This window comes from Physeter macrocephalus, chromosome 2 (genome assembly GCF_002837175.3).
Source record: "Physeter macrocephalus isolate SW-GA chromosome 2, ASM283717v5, whole genome shotgun sequence".
Taxonomy (NCBI): Eukaryota; Metazoa; Chordata; class Mammalia; order Artiodactyla; family Physeteridae; genus Physeter; species Physeter macrocephalus.
In genome coordinates, this window is record NC_041215.1 from 112,239,380 (window position 1) to 112,253,765 (window position 14,386).

Sequence of the window (14,386 nt, forward strand, 5' to 3'; positions counted from 1 at the left end):
AAAAAAAAAAAAAAAAAAAAAAAAATTAATTTGACTTTTAAGGAGGCTTTCTTACAATGACAATGATTTGTTTGAAGATACCTTCACAGACTATTTCTTTGGGGTGAAAAGAATTTTAATTATTTAATTAATTATTTAAGAGAATTGACTGTTGGTTTGTATAATGTTCAAAACCAATTCTCTGGGAAACTGGAAACCAGAAATTTCACCTGGATCTGTTATGACTGGGCTTATCACCAGCCATATAATGGCATAAATGCTATTCCTTATGGTCCCCACTGGAAACTTTGCTGTTCAGTAGCCACCTATAGCAAGTAGCTAAATGAATGAGAGAACGATTAAATACACATTTATATTTACACTGAAACTTTAGAAACTGCTAGGTGATGCTACACTCAGTCAAAATAAGATTCAAGAACATGGTGAGAAGTGAAGGGCCTTTTGTGATTGTGCATGGGCTCCTTTAAGGCATAAAATCTTATTGGAACAAGTCTCCAAGGGAATCTTGAGGACAGCGAAGCTTATAACTTCCTTCTGACACTTAAAGTTCTGTATCTTTTGTTCCTGCAGTGGAGGTATATGTATTTTCTTACAAACAATTTAGTAGAAATTTGTATTCCAGATTTTAGTATTATTTTAAAGTTTTATCTGGATCTAATGAGTCCTCACTCCTTCATGTCTGTGCTCTACTATAATGGCTTTCAGTGAATTTCTGGAGGCTGTTGGTAAGATTACCTTCCATTAGATCAGGGCCTAATCCCCCTCTGTGGTCACTAGGAAATCTCCAAAGAACCAGTGGAGAACTTGGAGCAGACTTGCTGTGCCTGGTGAAAATGTCAAGTTCATGCTAACCAGATAAAGCCTCCAAAAGGTGAGGCAAAGAGAAGGTCACAAATGGCTTCCAGTCTCTTTTTTTATCTGTTTTTATTTTTTTGTTGTCTTTCTTTAGCTGCATGAGTTTTCTTTTAGCTGAATGACTTTCAGTTTGGCATTACATTAAAAATAGGATGGATGTGAGATGGGAAAAGTAAAATCATTAATAAATTAAACAAACAAAACCACTGTCCCGTAGGATCTGGGCTCCTTCACTAAGAAGATACTTCTAAAGTCTTTGAAGTCAAGCCTCTGCTAAAGATGACATAATGCCAGTCACTAGGTGCAGGGGGTACTCACAGGACAGGCTGCTGGACTTTACTGTGTTAGGAAGATCCTGAGAGAGGGGCGTTGTCGGTGGGATTGGGGGGAGAGTAGAATGGCACGTTGAGTTAGGCCATCCTAAGACTCCAAGACTTTTTAGTGTACTTATGGGAAGCCACAATTTTAAAAAGATAATACATTTTTAAAAATTTTTATTTTATGTTGGAGTATAGTTGATTAACAGTGTTGTGTTAGTTTCAGGTATACAGCAAAGTGATCCAGTTATACACCTTTAAAGTTGCAATAATTTTGTTTAAAGACTGTTGCCTCTTCATTGGCCTAGAGTAGCTCTAAAACCCACTCTCAGAGTGTGAGGGTAAAACCTTACCTCTGAAGCAAACTTCTGTGCCTGCAAATACCAAAGGTGGCTGATGTGGTCCCAGGGGAACCCAAGCAAGGCATCAGCAGCCCTCACATTTCCTTTGGAACAACAGTAATTAGAGCAGCTGGAATATTTGCAATCTCATTGGCTCACTTGCTGTTTTTTTTAATGCTTAGAGTTTAATCTTATTTTCATATGTTTCTGTATAAATCAGACACATATGGCTTGATTATAGATGATAAGTGGCCACTAGGAGCTTTAGATAAAAGCCTTTCACTATATGCAGTGCTTGGGTTCTCTGGTATCTGGCTCCAGTCCTGCAGTCCCTATCTCTCTGTGCCCCTCCTCCTGTGTTGATTTCTTCTCTCCTCTTCCCTCCATTCTGACTGCCCTTCAACTCAGTGGTGTCTATTTATTTACTTAAATCTAAGCCAATTAAATAAAGCATAATAATAGAACACCCTCCTGAAAAGAGCAGAAAGCAGGAAAATTACATGGCCACCGACAGAACAATAGAAGAGGGAGAGAAAACGCTTTAAAGAGCTCGCCAGCAGATGATCTGCCTCCTCCTTTGCCTCCTATTTATAGGGAGGCAAACTCTTTTTTTTTTTTTAAATTAATTAATTTATTTATTTATTTTTGTCTGCATTGGGTCTTCGTTGCTGCGTGCGGGCTTTCTCTAGCTGCAGCGAGCGGGGGCTAGTCTTTGTTGCGATGCGCGGGCTTCTCATTGCAGTGGCTTCTCTTGTTGCAGAGCACAGGCTCTAGGCGCGTGGGCTTTGGTAGTTGTGGCTCGCGGGCTCTAGAGCGCAGGCTCAGTAGTTGGGTCACACGGGCTTCGTTGCTCCGCGGCATGTGGGATCTTCCCGGACCAGGGCTTGAACCCATGTACCCTGCATTGGCAGGAGGATTCCTAACCACTGCACCACCAAGGAAGCCCCAAAACTCTTTTTTTTTTTTTTAATAGCATCTCCATGCCAAGTCCTCCCCTTTTGTTTGGTGAAATCTTAATGATTTATCCTTGTGTGTTTTAATATTTTTAAGATTATTGATGGGACATATCATGCATGCATAAATATTGTTATAGAATTTCTAGAACACCTTGGAGTGCTAATATAGCAGATTCAGATACCTTTCAAGGCTAGCTTTTATTTTGATACATTCTCTCAGCAAGCAAGTAATATTCTCACTCCATTAAGAAATCTTCACTTTTTAAAATAGGTCATTACTGACAATTTCTTTAGTAATAAAATGTTGGCTGCCACTGTTAAGAAAATAACTTAAGGAAAAGAAGATATTTCAAATTAACATTACAGAAGGGGGAGGGGTGGGTGGCAACTTAGTCCCCACTGTGCTGATTAAGTTATCACAGGTTGCCTCTTGAACAATATGCAGCAAAAAGATGAAGGACCTGAATCAGCTGGAGATCACCCTTAATTCTAAACTCCTCCCCAACACTCCAGTAAGTTGATGAAATCCCTCTGCTTCCAGAGCTTTCAGCTCTTCGGATGAAAAGTAGATTTGCCAGAATTTTATTTTTCTGGTCAGATGACTATAGCACAGCATGTATTTTCCTCTCTCTGGTGGAGTCTTCTTTTCTAAATGCATGCCATTTTTTTTTTTTTTTTTTTTTTTTGCGGTACACAGGCCTCTCACTGTTGTGGCCTCCCCCGTTGCGGAGCACAGGCTCCGGACGCGCAGGCTCAGCGGCCATGGCCCACGGGCCCAGCCGCTCCGCGGCATGTGGGATCTTCCCGGACCGGGGCACGAACCCGTGTCCCCTGCATCGGCAGGCGGACTCGCAACCACTGCGCCACCAGGGAAGCCCCGTAAATGCATGCCTTTTAAAATGATAACAGCAGTCAAGAATGTCATCCTCAGAGAGTGCAGAAGCTCAGGCAAAGAACATCATCAGTGGGCTGAATTCTTATTTCTTTAGGCCACAGCTGGAATTTGAGTGCTCACCGTGACCTCAAAAATAGCCTGGCGCTCTGTCACCCGGGTTCAGCCAAATGCCTTCCTGGTGAAATCTCTATACGCTGCTGCAGGTTGACAGATGGCTCCCAGCAGGTGAGCTTGGGGCTGTTAGTGAATGAGATTCTTTATCTGACACAGTCCTTCCCCAAGACATCCTGTGTCCTAAGAACTTACAAAAGGGATTTGGCAGCTAAGCAAAAGTAAAGAGAAGAGGGCTTCCCTGGTGGCGCAGTGGTTGAGAGTCCTCCTGCCGATACAGGGAACACAGGTTCGTGCCGCGGTCCGGGAAGATCCCACATGCCGCGGAGCGGCTGGGCCCGTGAGCCATGGCTGCTGAGCCTGTGCTCCGCGACGGGAGAGGCCACAACAGAGAGAGGCCTGCGTACTGCAAAAAAAAAAAAAAAAGTAAAGAGAAGAGTTGAAGCTAAGAAATCTTGTATTGGCATGAAATTTGTTCAAGTTAATACATAATCTCTTCGCAAGTGTATGTAGTTGTGGTAAGTGGTGAAGAAATACTATTTGAAGACTGATATTGACACATCACAATTTCCCACAATTGTCAGAGCACTTTTCTACAGATGATTTTATTTAATTCTTGTAGCAGCTCTGTAAGGGAAATAGCATTGATAATCTCTATTTTACTGATGATAAAACTGAGGATCCAAAAAGTCAGAAGTTCTGCCCAGTATTCCACAGCCAGTAGGTGATAGGCCAGGGTTCCAAAACAGCTTCCATATCTAAAGTTTGTGTTATTTTTATTTCAAAGATCTAATTTAACCAAATTCTAACCAGAATGTTTAGGGAAATAAACTGCTATCATTCTTTAATTCATTGAACCCACTTTCAAATCAGGGAAACAGTAAGCCAGGTAGATAAGGAGATTTCATTTCTTGAAACAGAGGAGTTCATATACTCACAATTAAAGTATCAGCATACTTTTCCATTTTGGGAGTACATACTTCAATTTTTCATTCATTTGATGAATAGTTATTAAGTACTTGCTCCCAGCCAGGGAGTACAGTAATACAAAAGAGAGTACATACAAAAGAAAATGGCCCCTGGCCATCTAGAGCTTACAGATTAGTTGAGGTGAGGTGGGGCAGACATTAAACAAATTAATAGTACACAGTGCTGCTGATGGTGTAAGGAAAAGAAGTGTAAATTGCTAATACCTCTTGAGACAATTTAATAATATGGCAGCCTTACTTGAAGTGCATTGTATATTCTTATATGGCTTAATATTTTTTGCCCTTCATTTGTATTTGTTTTGAACTCAAAATACTATGAAAAAAAGAATTCATATATTTGATAGAAACCAATGACTTGTAGAATTGAAATAAAGCAGAAAAAAGGGTGGGGATGTGAACTTGTTTCCATTTCAATAAGCTTAAGTAACAACACAAAGTAGTTCATATGAATGCCAAACAAGTGGTAAAAACAAGAACAAGGCAGCAGTGGGCATTCTTGGAGGTGAGGGGGGAGAGATCTTAGAGAAGAGGGCTTCAGTTCCACAAGGTGTTGCCAAACCTAGAGGGCGTAAGGAAGGGAGAGAAGAGAGGGATGCCGGGAGGCAAGAAGACACAGAAAAGAGAAAGAAGAGGACTTTGCAGAAGGGAAGAAGAAAAATATGAAGCTACAATGAAAAGGGCAATTAATAGGTCTACAAAATAACTAGTCTAAGAAGCTGTGAGCACTTGTGATGGTAGAAAGTTGGGGATAAACGAGAAAAAGTAGAGTATAGTCACAGTATGGAAGCCCTTGGGGCCAGGCCAAGAAACTTAGTTTTTATCACTTTGACAGAAAAGTTTTGAACATGAGAGTAAAATCATTATGTGACATCTGGCACGATAAGTTTTGTGGCAGCCTTGTTTTCTTTGTGCCCCTCCCCACCCAGTCCCTTCCCTTATACCTCATGAACCTGAGCATCTGCATTAACTTATTCTGCCATTTTTAAAATGGTTAGTGTTTGTATAAAAATTAGAAACAAATGAACAGATGGCTTTCTGTCGAGCAAAGAAGTGTTAGTTCTTCAGCTGTATCTGATTCTGAGCAGAAAACAGTGCAATACATCAGCAAGTGAAAACACTGACACGGGTGCCCTCTTGCTCCTCAAGGTTCTCTGTATTGCAGTGCCAATTCATGTTAAGAAAATAATATATTTATTTATTTATACACACACACACACACACACACACACACACACACACACCACACACACACTGTCAGAGTCAGCATGTGTTAATTTAGCAAAACAAGTTTTTAGGTGATATCACTGAGCATTATTTCTTCAACACTTCTCAACAAGGAAGGAATCTAAACAGAGCCCTAAAACAGCCACTGGGCATCTCATCATGCCTTTTTCCCTCGTGCAATGGAGACTCGTACCGCTCAGCAAACCTCCATGTGTCTTCCCTGTTTCTCAGCGCCTTGCACTGAGGCAGAGCCGTGTTGTTGGTTCAGTCCAGGAGGCTGTGAGAGGCAGTGAGGTGTGTCGCTTCTGTGTTAAAGCACGGAGGAACCAATGCACAGCCCTCCAGATGGCTTCCTCTCCTGCTGCAGCAATCTTGAGGCCATGGGTTAGTTGAGCAATGAGAAGAATACAGTCAGATTACTGGGTCTCCACCAGGACAGTTACCCTACTCACATCAGGATTTGTATGAACAGTATATAAACCTTTATTTTGTGAAGACTCAGAAACTTGACTGACTTTTCTGACTAATCCAGTCCTTTACCCTTCACCTATTTGTAGCCTATTTTTACTGCCCTGAATTATGTTGAGATTCTTTGGACAAGACTAGATAATTTCTATTGTCACCTTCATGCAGTCAGCTAGTCCTTGACAATAGCCTGGAGTAACAGGTTTGGGGATTAAAAGGGGAAATTCTTACTGTCTATCTTACCTAGATTCTCTGGTCAACTGGAGACCATATGTTCTGAATAGGGCTTTGTGTTAACTGTCCTTAGTTCTTTCCAGTGTATATTTTAAAGGATGTTTCCTTTGCAGGAAACATAATGTTCTGCTAAAAGAACTTTGGCAAAAGCACTAAGAAAGGAAGATCTTTTCTCTGATCTGTCCAACTATCAGTGAGTTTGGTTCACCATGACTTTCAGCTACTCACAAATAACCAGTGCTAATGAACTGCTTCTGAACCTTTAGGGAATCGAAATGGTTTAGTACTATGTTCGACTAAATGGTTTATGTTGGTAGCTGCTCTCCTATTTAAAGACTGCTTGGATTGTGGATATTTTCCCAGCTGTATTGGCAATTTAGTTGAAAGCTTGTTACCCTGGAAAAGTGCACTGAATTACATGAACTGTTCAAAACCTCATAAAGCAGATTGATAGAGGTGGAGAACGATGTTAATATTGTTTATTTGAGAGCTAACGGAGTAGGCTAACGCTAGCCAATGAGGTTAAGCTTAGCCGGCAGAAATGCTATTCAGGATTCCAGCAACTTCAAGCATCTCAGCGTTTAGGTTACCTAACAAAGTCTGTCAAAATGTGAAAAATAACCAAATGATACTTAGTTCTAGAATGTATTTCGCAGGTTAATGAAAAGTATATCCTGGTCTGGCAATCCAGGAAAGGTTTCATCATTACTTTGTTGCTTGATGAAACTTGGGTTCTTGTATCAGTTGGGAAAACCACGCCTTGGCAATATTTTCTTCATGAGATTCTGAAAGTCTGCATGAATTTATCATTCTAACATCAACCCTATAGGTGTCACATGACTTGCATATAAATATACCACAGCCAAACATGTATTATATGCAGCCTAAGTGCATTGACTGCACGTCCTATTTATCTGAGTAACCAGCTGATAAAAGCTGATTTTGTTTATAGCTGAACAAGTGTTTGTCTTGGGTTCCTCCTTAAATGTGATTCACACATCTTACTTTGTGATGCCAGTGCACATCCTGTTCTCTATCATGGGCAGGCAGCACTTAAATATCATTGTCAACCAGTTGATTTTGTCAGGTGTCAGTCATGATTCTCGACAATGTTCAGACCCAGCTCTAAGAAGTTCTGGAAAGTGGCATAAGCAAACCTGATAGAAATAATGGAGCAGCTGAGTAAATTTCAATTTGTTCAAGAAGCTGAATATACTGAATAATAGATGTGCTAAGTATTTCCAGTAAACTGCAATTTTTCGTTGGTGAAATACCACTTCTCAGAGAAGCCACAAAGCCTTTATGTCTGAACTTGTCGTTAACCAGAGTTGAAGATCTAAAACCAACTCTCAGGGTCTATAAAGACTGAAAGGCTTGACTACTTTCCAGCTGTGTCATGCTGGGAAGGGCATTTAAAGTCTCTTGACCTCAGTTTTCTCATCTGTAAAATGGGGATAATAACAGTTGCCTCCTTAGAGGGTGATTGTGAGGAATAAGTGAATTAATGTATATGAAGTGCTTGGAACATTGTCTGGCACATAATAAGTGCTGTGTAAGTGTTTGCTAATATTATTTTAGGGGTGTTGCAGCCTGTCTATATAATATATCAAATACTAAAACTGTGCCAAATAATATTCTTAACAAAAACTGTGTTAATTTAAGCCTTTTGGCATGGAACAAAAATGATCACCTCTAACTGCACTGTGTTAATTTAAAATGACTATTCGATTTTATGTGCCTTATGGAATAGGCCATAAGTTCCTTTTTAAAAATAATTCCCAGGGACTTCCCTGGTGGTGCAGTGGTCAAGAATCCGCCTGCCAATGCAGGGGACACGGGTTCGAGCCCTGGTCCGGGAAGATCCCACATGCTGCGGAACAACTAAGTCTGTGTGCCACAACTACTGAGCCTGTGCTCCAGAGCCCGTGAGCCACAACTACTGAGCCCGTGTGCCACAACTACTGAAGCCCGCGTGCCTAGAGCCCATGCTCCGCAACAGAAGAAGCCACCACAATGAGACGCCCGCACGCTGCAACGAAGAGTAGCCCCTGCTCGACACAATCAGAGAAAGCCTGCGTGCAGCAACGAAGACCCAAAATAGCTCAAAATAAAACAAATAAAAAATTAACTAAAAAAAAATAATAATTCCCAGATGGCATTTATCTTTTTCTCATAAAATGAAGCCTAGAAAAAAGATAGTCATTTTAATTTTATAACAAACAAAAAACCCATACAAAAGTCTGGATGATGGGTAAATGGGGCATTATTTTTATGACTGATAGGTACTGAGCACAGTCAACTTTCAAATAATCATCTCATCCTTTGGCCAATAACTCTCCAGTTCTGTTGGAATTAAATTAGTTTTTAAGTGTTTAAGGCTGGAATTTCTCTCATTCATATAACTATTGAGGTAATTTTTGGAAAAACTTTAAAAGACAGGGGATTATTTTTCAATATTGTTTTTAGTGTTACTCAAATGGCGAACATGTTCCTTGATAGCAGGTGTAAACAAACATTTTCTGTAAACGGCCAGGTAGTAAATATTTGGGGTGATACATAAATATATAAAGGACCACACGGTCTCTGTCACAACTACTCCGCTCTGGCTGTGGAGCATGAATGCAGCCATACACAACAAGGAAATGAATGGACGTGGCTGTGTGCCCAGAACACTATATTTGGAAAAACAGGCAGCATCAGGATGGACTGGGTCCATGGGCCATAGTTAGCTGACCCCTGTTCTTAGAGAATTCCTATTTTTCTTATTTTTACTAGAGTAAAATATACATGCACACATATATAATTTTGTACTTGCACACATATATGTGTATGCACATTAATTTGAAAATCATGAAGATGAAGTGAAAAAACTATGCATATTAAAGAATTTAAGGAAAAGAAGAAACTTAAAGAAGAAATAAAGGATGATATTTTATTCAGTGTTCATTGATTAATTACCCCAAAACTCTTTCTTTCTGAACAAGGTCCAGAGCTGATTTACCATTTTCTTTTTGTTCTAAAATCAACCTGTGAAGTTTAATTTGCTTTTGATCAAAACTACCCTTAAAAGTTCTTTAGTCTTACTATAAGTATAGCATTCTCCAACTTGCTGTTTTCACTTTACATTCTGTTTAAACATTTGTTTTATATTTTGGTTATCTTTTCATACCAGTACTCATAACGCTAGTTGATACTGTTTAAAAGCTGCAAAATATTCTAGTCTTCAAATGTATTGTCATTTATTTAACTAATTTATTGATGTTGTTTCCAATTATTGAAATCATTAACAATTCAATAAAAGTTATTGAGCATTTGCAAAAAAAAAGTTCTTTAGTCTTGTTATTGTGCATAGAACTCTATATTATAGAGTCTTGTTATTGTGTATAGCACTCTGTATAATATGTTATATATATTCCAAATTTGAGAACCACTGAGCTGGACTAAAGGAAAAAATAGCTGTGTACAGAGGTCTGGGTAGTCAATTTTTTTTTTCCTAAAATATCTATCAAGTTATTTGAGGGAATGGAAAATTCTACTGTGTTTCTTCTTGCCTGCAGAATTTTCTTTATTTTTTTACATGTTAAGCCTTTCTATCTTTAATATGCGTTAATAAATTTGTTTGCTACTGTACATTGTCTGTGAATGCTCACAGATTAAGTGAGCTAATACATGTAAAAGCACTTAATACAGGTCCTGGCCCAGTCAGTGTTTGTCACTTTTGAATCAAAACTTTGTCTCCTCATATGCATATACACATTTTTCTTTGAAGGGTCACAGAGAAGAACTGAGGCACCTGCTTTATGTCTTTCCAAGTTTACCTTTCCTTCTGGGTCTTGAAGAAGAATTAATAGCTCTCAGTTTAACTCTTAGGGCTCCTTACTAGTAGAGTAACATCTTCCTTGAGAACAGGATGGGGTCTGTTTTACCAGATGCGAAAATCGCACAGGCCTAGGTGGAGACACATAGTGCTGTGTAGATTTAGACATCTATTGTAAAAGAGCGGGACTTAAAAATGAGCCTCAGCTCTGCCCCTTGCATTTAAGGACACTCATGTATTGAGGGCGAGTACACCTGAATGGCCTATAAGGTACAGAACAAAGCCTAGTGCCTTCTAGTAATTGTGTTTATTTTAGTAAGAAATACTTTGTATTGTTCTAGTGGAATTTCTAAGCAGAACTACTAATCCAGAATGACTTTTAGGATTCTGAATGTCAAAATAAGTTTAGTACTCTAGGCAGAAAATGTAATTAGTTGTTAAAAAATTCCCTTCCATCATGTGCTGTAGAAATCAGTGCAGACTGGGCTAGAGGCCCAGTCCTTTAAAGCTTACTGGATGTAATTAACAATTTACCAGGACAAATATATTCTCTTGGGAGAGAATACAATTGCCTACTATTTATTAGCTGAAAACAATTTAAACAATTTAAAATATTATTTTTCCTTTATAAAAGCTTCACTGGAGTGAAGCTAAAAAGTAAGAAAAAGTCTGCAACAGTTAGCATTTTCACTTGTCTATTCGAAACACTCAGAGAAGGACCTAGCTGTTTGTAAATGCTCAGTGCATGACTATAAGGAACCATCATGAAATTCATCTCATAGTCTCAGTTACCCAATATAAGAATAAAGCCATGAGTTGAATTTAGTATTGACCTACATGATGTAATTGATATACATGGATCAGAGATTAAATTATTAATTTCCTAACTTCTTTTTTTTTACAGAAAAGAACCAGAACATATTATCAACCCTTTGAGAACACAATATAACAAACTTTACCATTTTACCACTTCTTTGAATAGGTAAGACCCTATCCTCTCTACAATAAAAGAGTTTACCCACAATTGTGGAAACTAAACCTTTGTTAACCACATTAAAAAAAATCTTTATTAAATAAGTATCAATCCATTTTGATAAGGGAAAAATATACATGCATTCTACAGCTAATAGATTTAGGATTATTAAAATAACATTTCATAATGTTTTGAATGATTTTGTAGTAAATGAATGAAAAAAATCTTTCTCTGAAATGAGGATTGAACTAAGCCTGTCTCTCCTGCTATGGTTAACAATACCAATAGTGTCTTCTCAACACTTACTATGTGCCATTTGTGGTCCTACATGACTTACTTCACATAAACTAAACCATTTATTCTGTATAACAACCCTGTGAGTAGATACAAGGGTGCTCCTTTTATAGATTAGGGGCATGAGGCAGAGAGAGAGGAGGTAGGTAGGTATAGAAGTTCACCCAAGGTTGTATCCTGGGATCTGGGATCAAGGTACTGGAAAGAACGTCAGCCCAGCTATTATTGTGAGGCTGGTTGTGGTAGAAATGCCTAGTCATCAGATTCTTGTTTGTGTTGAGTTGGTTCTCTCTGATTAAGGAAGAAAAAAAGACAATGCACTTACCCAAAGAGATGGCAGGGAAACATTTATTTTAGGTTTGTACTTGTTACTTTACAGTTGTTGCATGAGTAAATAAAGGAGTGTGTACACTTTAGCTCAGTTTACAAGCAGAAAGAACATTTTCTTTCATGTTACGTCTTTGAACTCAAAATTCCTCTGATAAAACCAGAATAATATTACAGAAAGAGTACAGATGAATGATTTCTTATTCTAGGAAATGAAGGCTGCATTTTCATGTAATCTATTGTTACTGGAAGTACTGAATATCCAGTCTTAAATTCGCTGTAGCAGTATGCACTTTTCTCTTTTCATTATTTCTTTATTACTTTATTTTTAATCAAGAAAGCTTACAGAATTTCCAAAGTGAAATATGGGAAATATTATAAGAAATACCTGAGTATCAGCCACATGAATTTGAAAAAAATGCTAACATTCAGCTTTGTTGAAATCTTTTCTAAAGAAATAAACCTTTCCCTTCTTCCTAAAATGTGTCATAATCCTGAAGATGATATAACCTTCCTATGTTTAATGATGTCCTAAATTTAATGACATATGTATGACACAATGTCCCATATAATCATTTACATTTTGAAAGTTTGTATAAATGGCATCATACTGCAGATATTCTTTGCACCTTGCCTTCACCCAACATTATATTTAGAGATTCATCCATATTGATACATGAAGATCTGGTTGACTCACTCTGTGGTAAATTTGACTCATTGTAATGTTTCAGTCATCTGGTGCTCAGTATTATTAACTATTATTTCTAAATAACTTTCAGCATTTTGAAGGTTTAATGCTAAAATGGTTTAAGTATGGCTTTCAAAGCATCTCCCAGATTTCTATATAAGAGATCCAAATATCTTAATATGTGATATCATGCCAATTCTGTTTGTTTCATTTTTTCCTATTAGAAAAGATTCTTTGTTGTTGTTTTGTTTTTTTGGCTGTAAGGATCTTGCTAACTAATGGTACTCATATTTTTTACTGCTTTTGCCATAACACAATATTGAAATTTGTTTTATTTCCCCATAGGTGAAATACTGACTATTCCCAAACACAATGTAAATATTACCCTTCAAATTTGAAAGATACATAAAAGAAAAACACTCTTGTTTGTCCCATGTTAGCTGTTCATATGCCCTTCAAAATCATGAGAGAGGGCTTCCCTGGTGGCGCAGTGGTTGAGAGTCCTCCTGCTGATGCAGGGGACACAGGTTCGTGCCCCGGAGGGCTTCCCTGGTGGCGCAGTGGTTGAGAGTCCTCCTGCTGATGCAGGGGACACAGGTTCATGCCCCGGTCCAGGAAGATGCCACATGTCGTGGAGTGGCTAGGCCCATGAGCCATGGCTGCTGAGCCTGTGCTTCCAGAGCCTGTGCTCTGCAACGGGAGAGGCCACAACAGTGAGAGGCCCATGTACGGCAAAAAAAAAAAAAAAAAAAAAAAATCATGAGAGAAACTTTTTTAAAAGGATTTTTTTCTAATTTTCTCTGTCACTACATTTAATTTTACAATTCGTTTAAGGTAAAAGAAATATCAATATATAATAATATTTATAGACATAGAATATTTCATAACCATTTTATTTTCTGAAGGGAGTAAATTACTACTCTGATGGAGCTGGGAGAGAAAGAAGAGATTAACTAACCCTTGCTGAGCAAATATGAGTACATGTAAGATTTGATACAAGCCTTGCAAGTCACAAGTGCAATGCAATTTTGCAGATGGGAAATCAAGGCCAACATATGTTGGGTAACTTACTAACATCATATAGTGATTGCAGAGCCCAGATTCAAATTCCTCTCTCTCAGACTTCAAAGCTATACTCCTACCAGAAAAAGAATGGGAAAAATTAACCTGTTTGATACCTAAATTGCAGTTTCATTTATTCCACCAATATTATTAGGATTCATTTATGAGAGTTAAGGGAACTGGTGTTAGAAAAGTAAGGAAGGCACAATGTCTACCCAGAGAGAGAAAACAAGCTTTTCAACATCATTCTCAATGGTGAAAAACTGAAACCATTTCCACTAAGATCAGGAACAAGACAAGGTTGCCCACTCTCACCACTATTATTCAACATAGTTTTGGAATTTTTAGGCACAGCAATCTAATCAATGAATTTGGTAAAGTAGCAGGATACAAAATTAATGCACAGAAATCTCTGGCATTCTTATACACTAATGATGAAAAATCTGAGAGTGAAATTAAGAAAAGACTACCATTTACTATTGCAACAAAAAGAATAAAATATCTAGGAATAAACCTACCTAAGGAGACCATAGACTTGTATGCAGAAAAGTATAAGACGCTGATGAAAGAAATTAAAGATGATACAAATAGGTGGAGAAATATACCATGTTCTTGGATTGGAAGAATCAACATTGTGAAAATGACTCTACTACCCAAAGCAATCTACAGATTCAATGCAATCCCTATCAAATTACCACTGGCATTTTTTACAGAACTAGAACAAAAAATTTCACAATTTGTATGGAAACACAAAAGACCCCGAATAGCCAAAGCAATCTTGAGAACGAAAAATGGAGCTGGAGGAATCAGGCTCCCTGACTTCAGACTCTACTACAAA

General features: G+C 38.2%; 1 protein-coding gene across 4 annotated transcripts in view; it reads left to right on the top strand.

Annotated features, from left to right (window-relative positions):
- Window positions 1-14,386, top strand: part of MAP2 (microtubule associated protein 2) — a 282,883-nt gene that overhangs the window by 167,882 nt on the left and 100,615 nt on the right. For all 4 annotated transcript variants that reach the window (XM_055089803.1, XM_055089812.1, XM_055089809.1 and 1 more), the window contains exon 4: window positions 11,109-11,186. The gene's annotated coding sequence lies outside the window, so the exon portion shown is untranslated. The remainder of the gene's footprint in view (window positions 1-11,108; window positions 11,187-14,386) is intronic.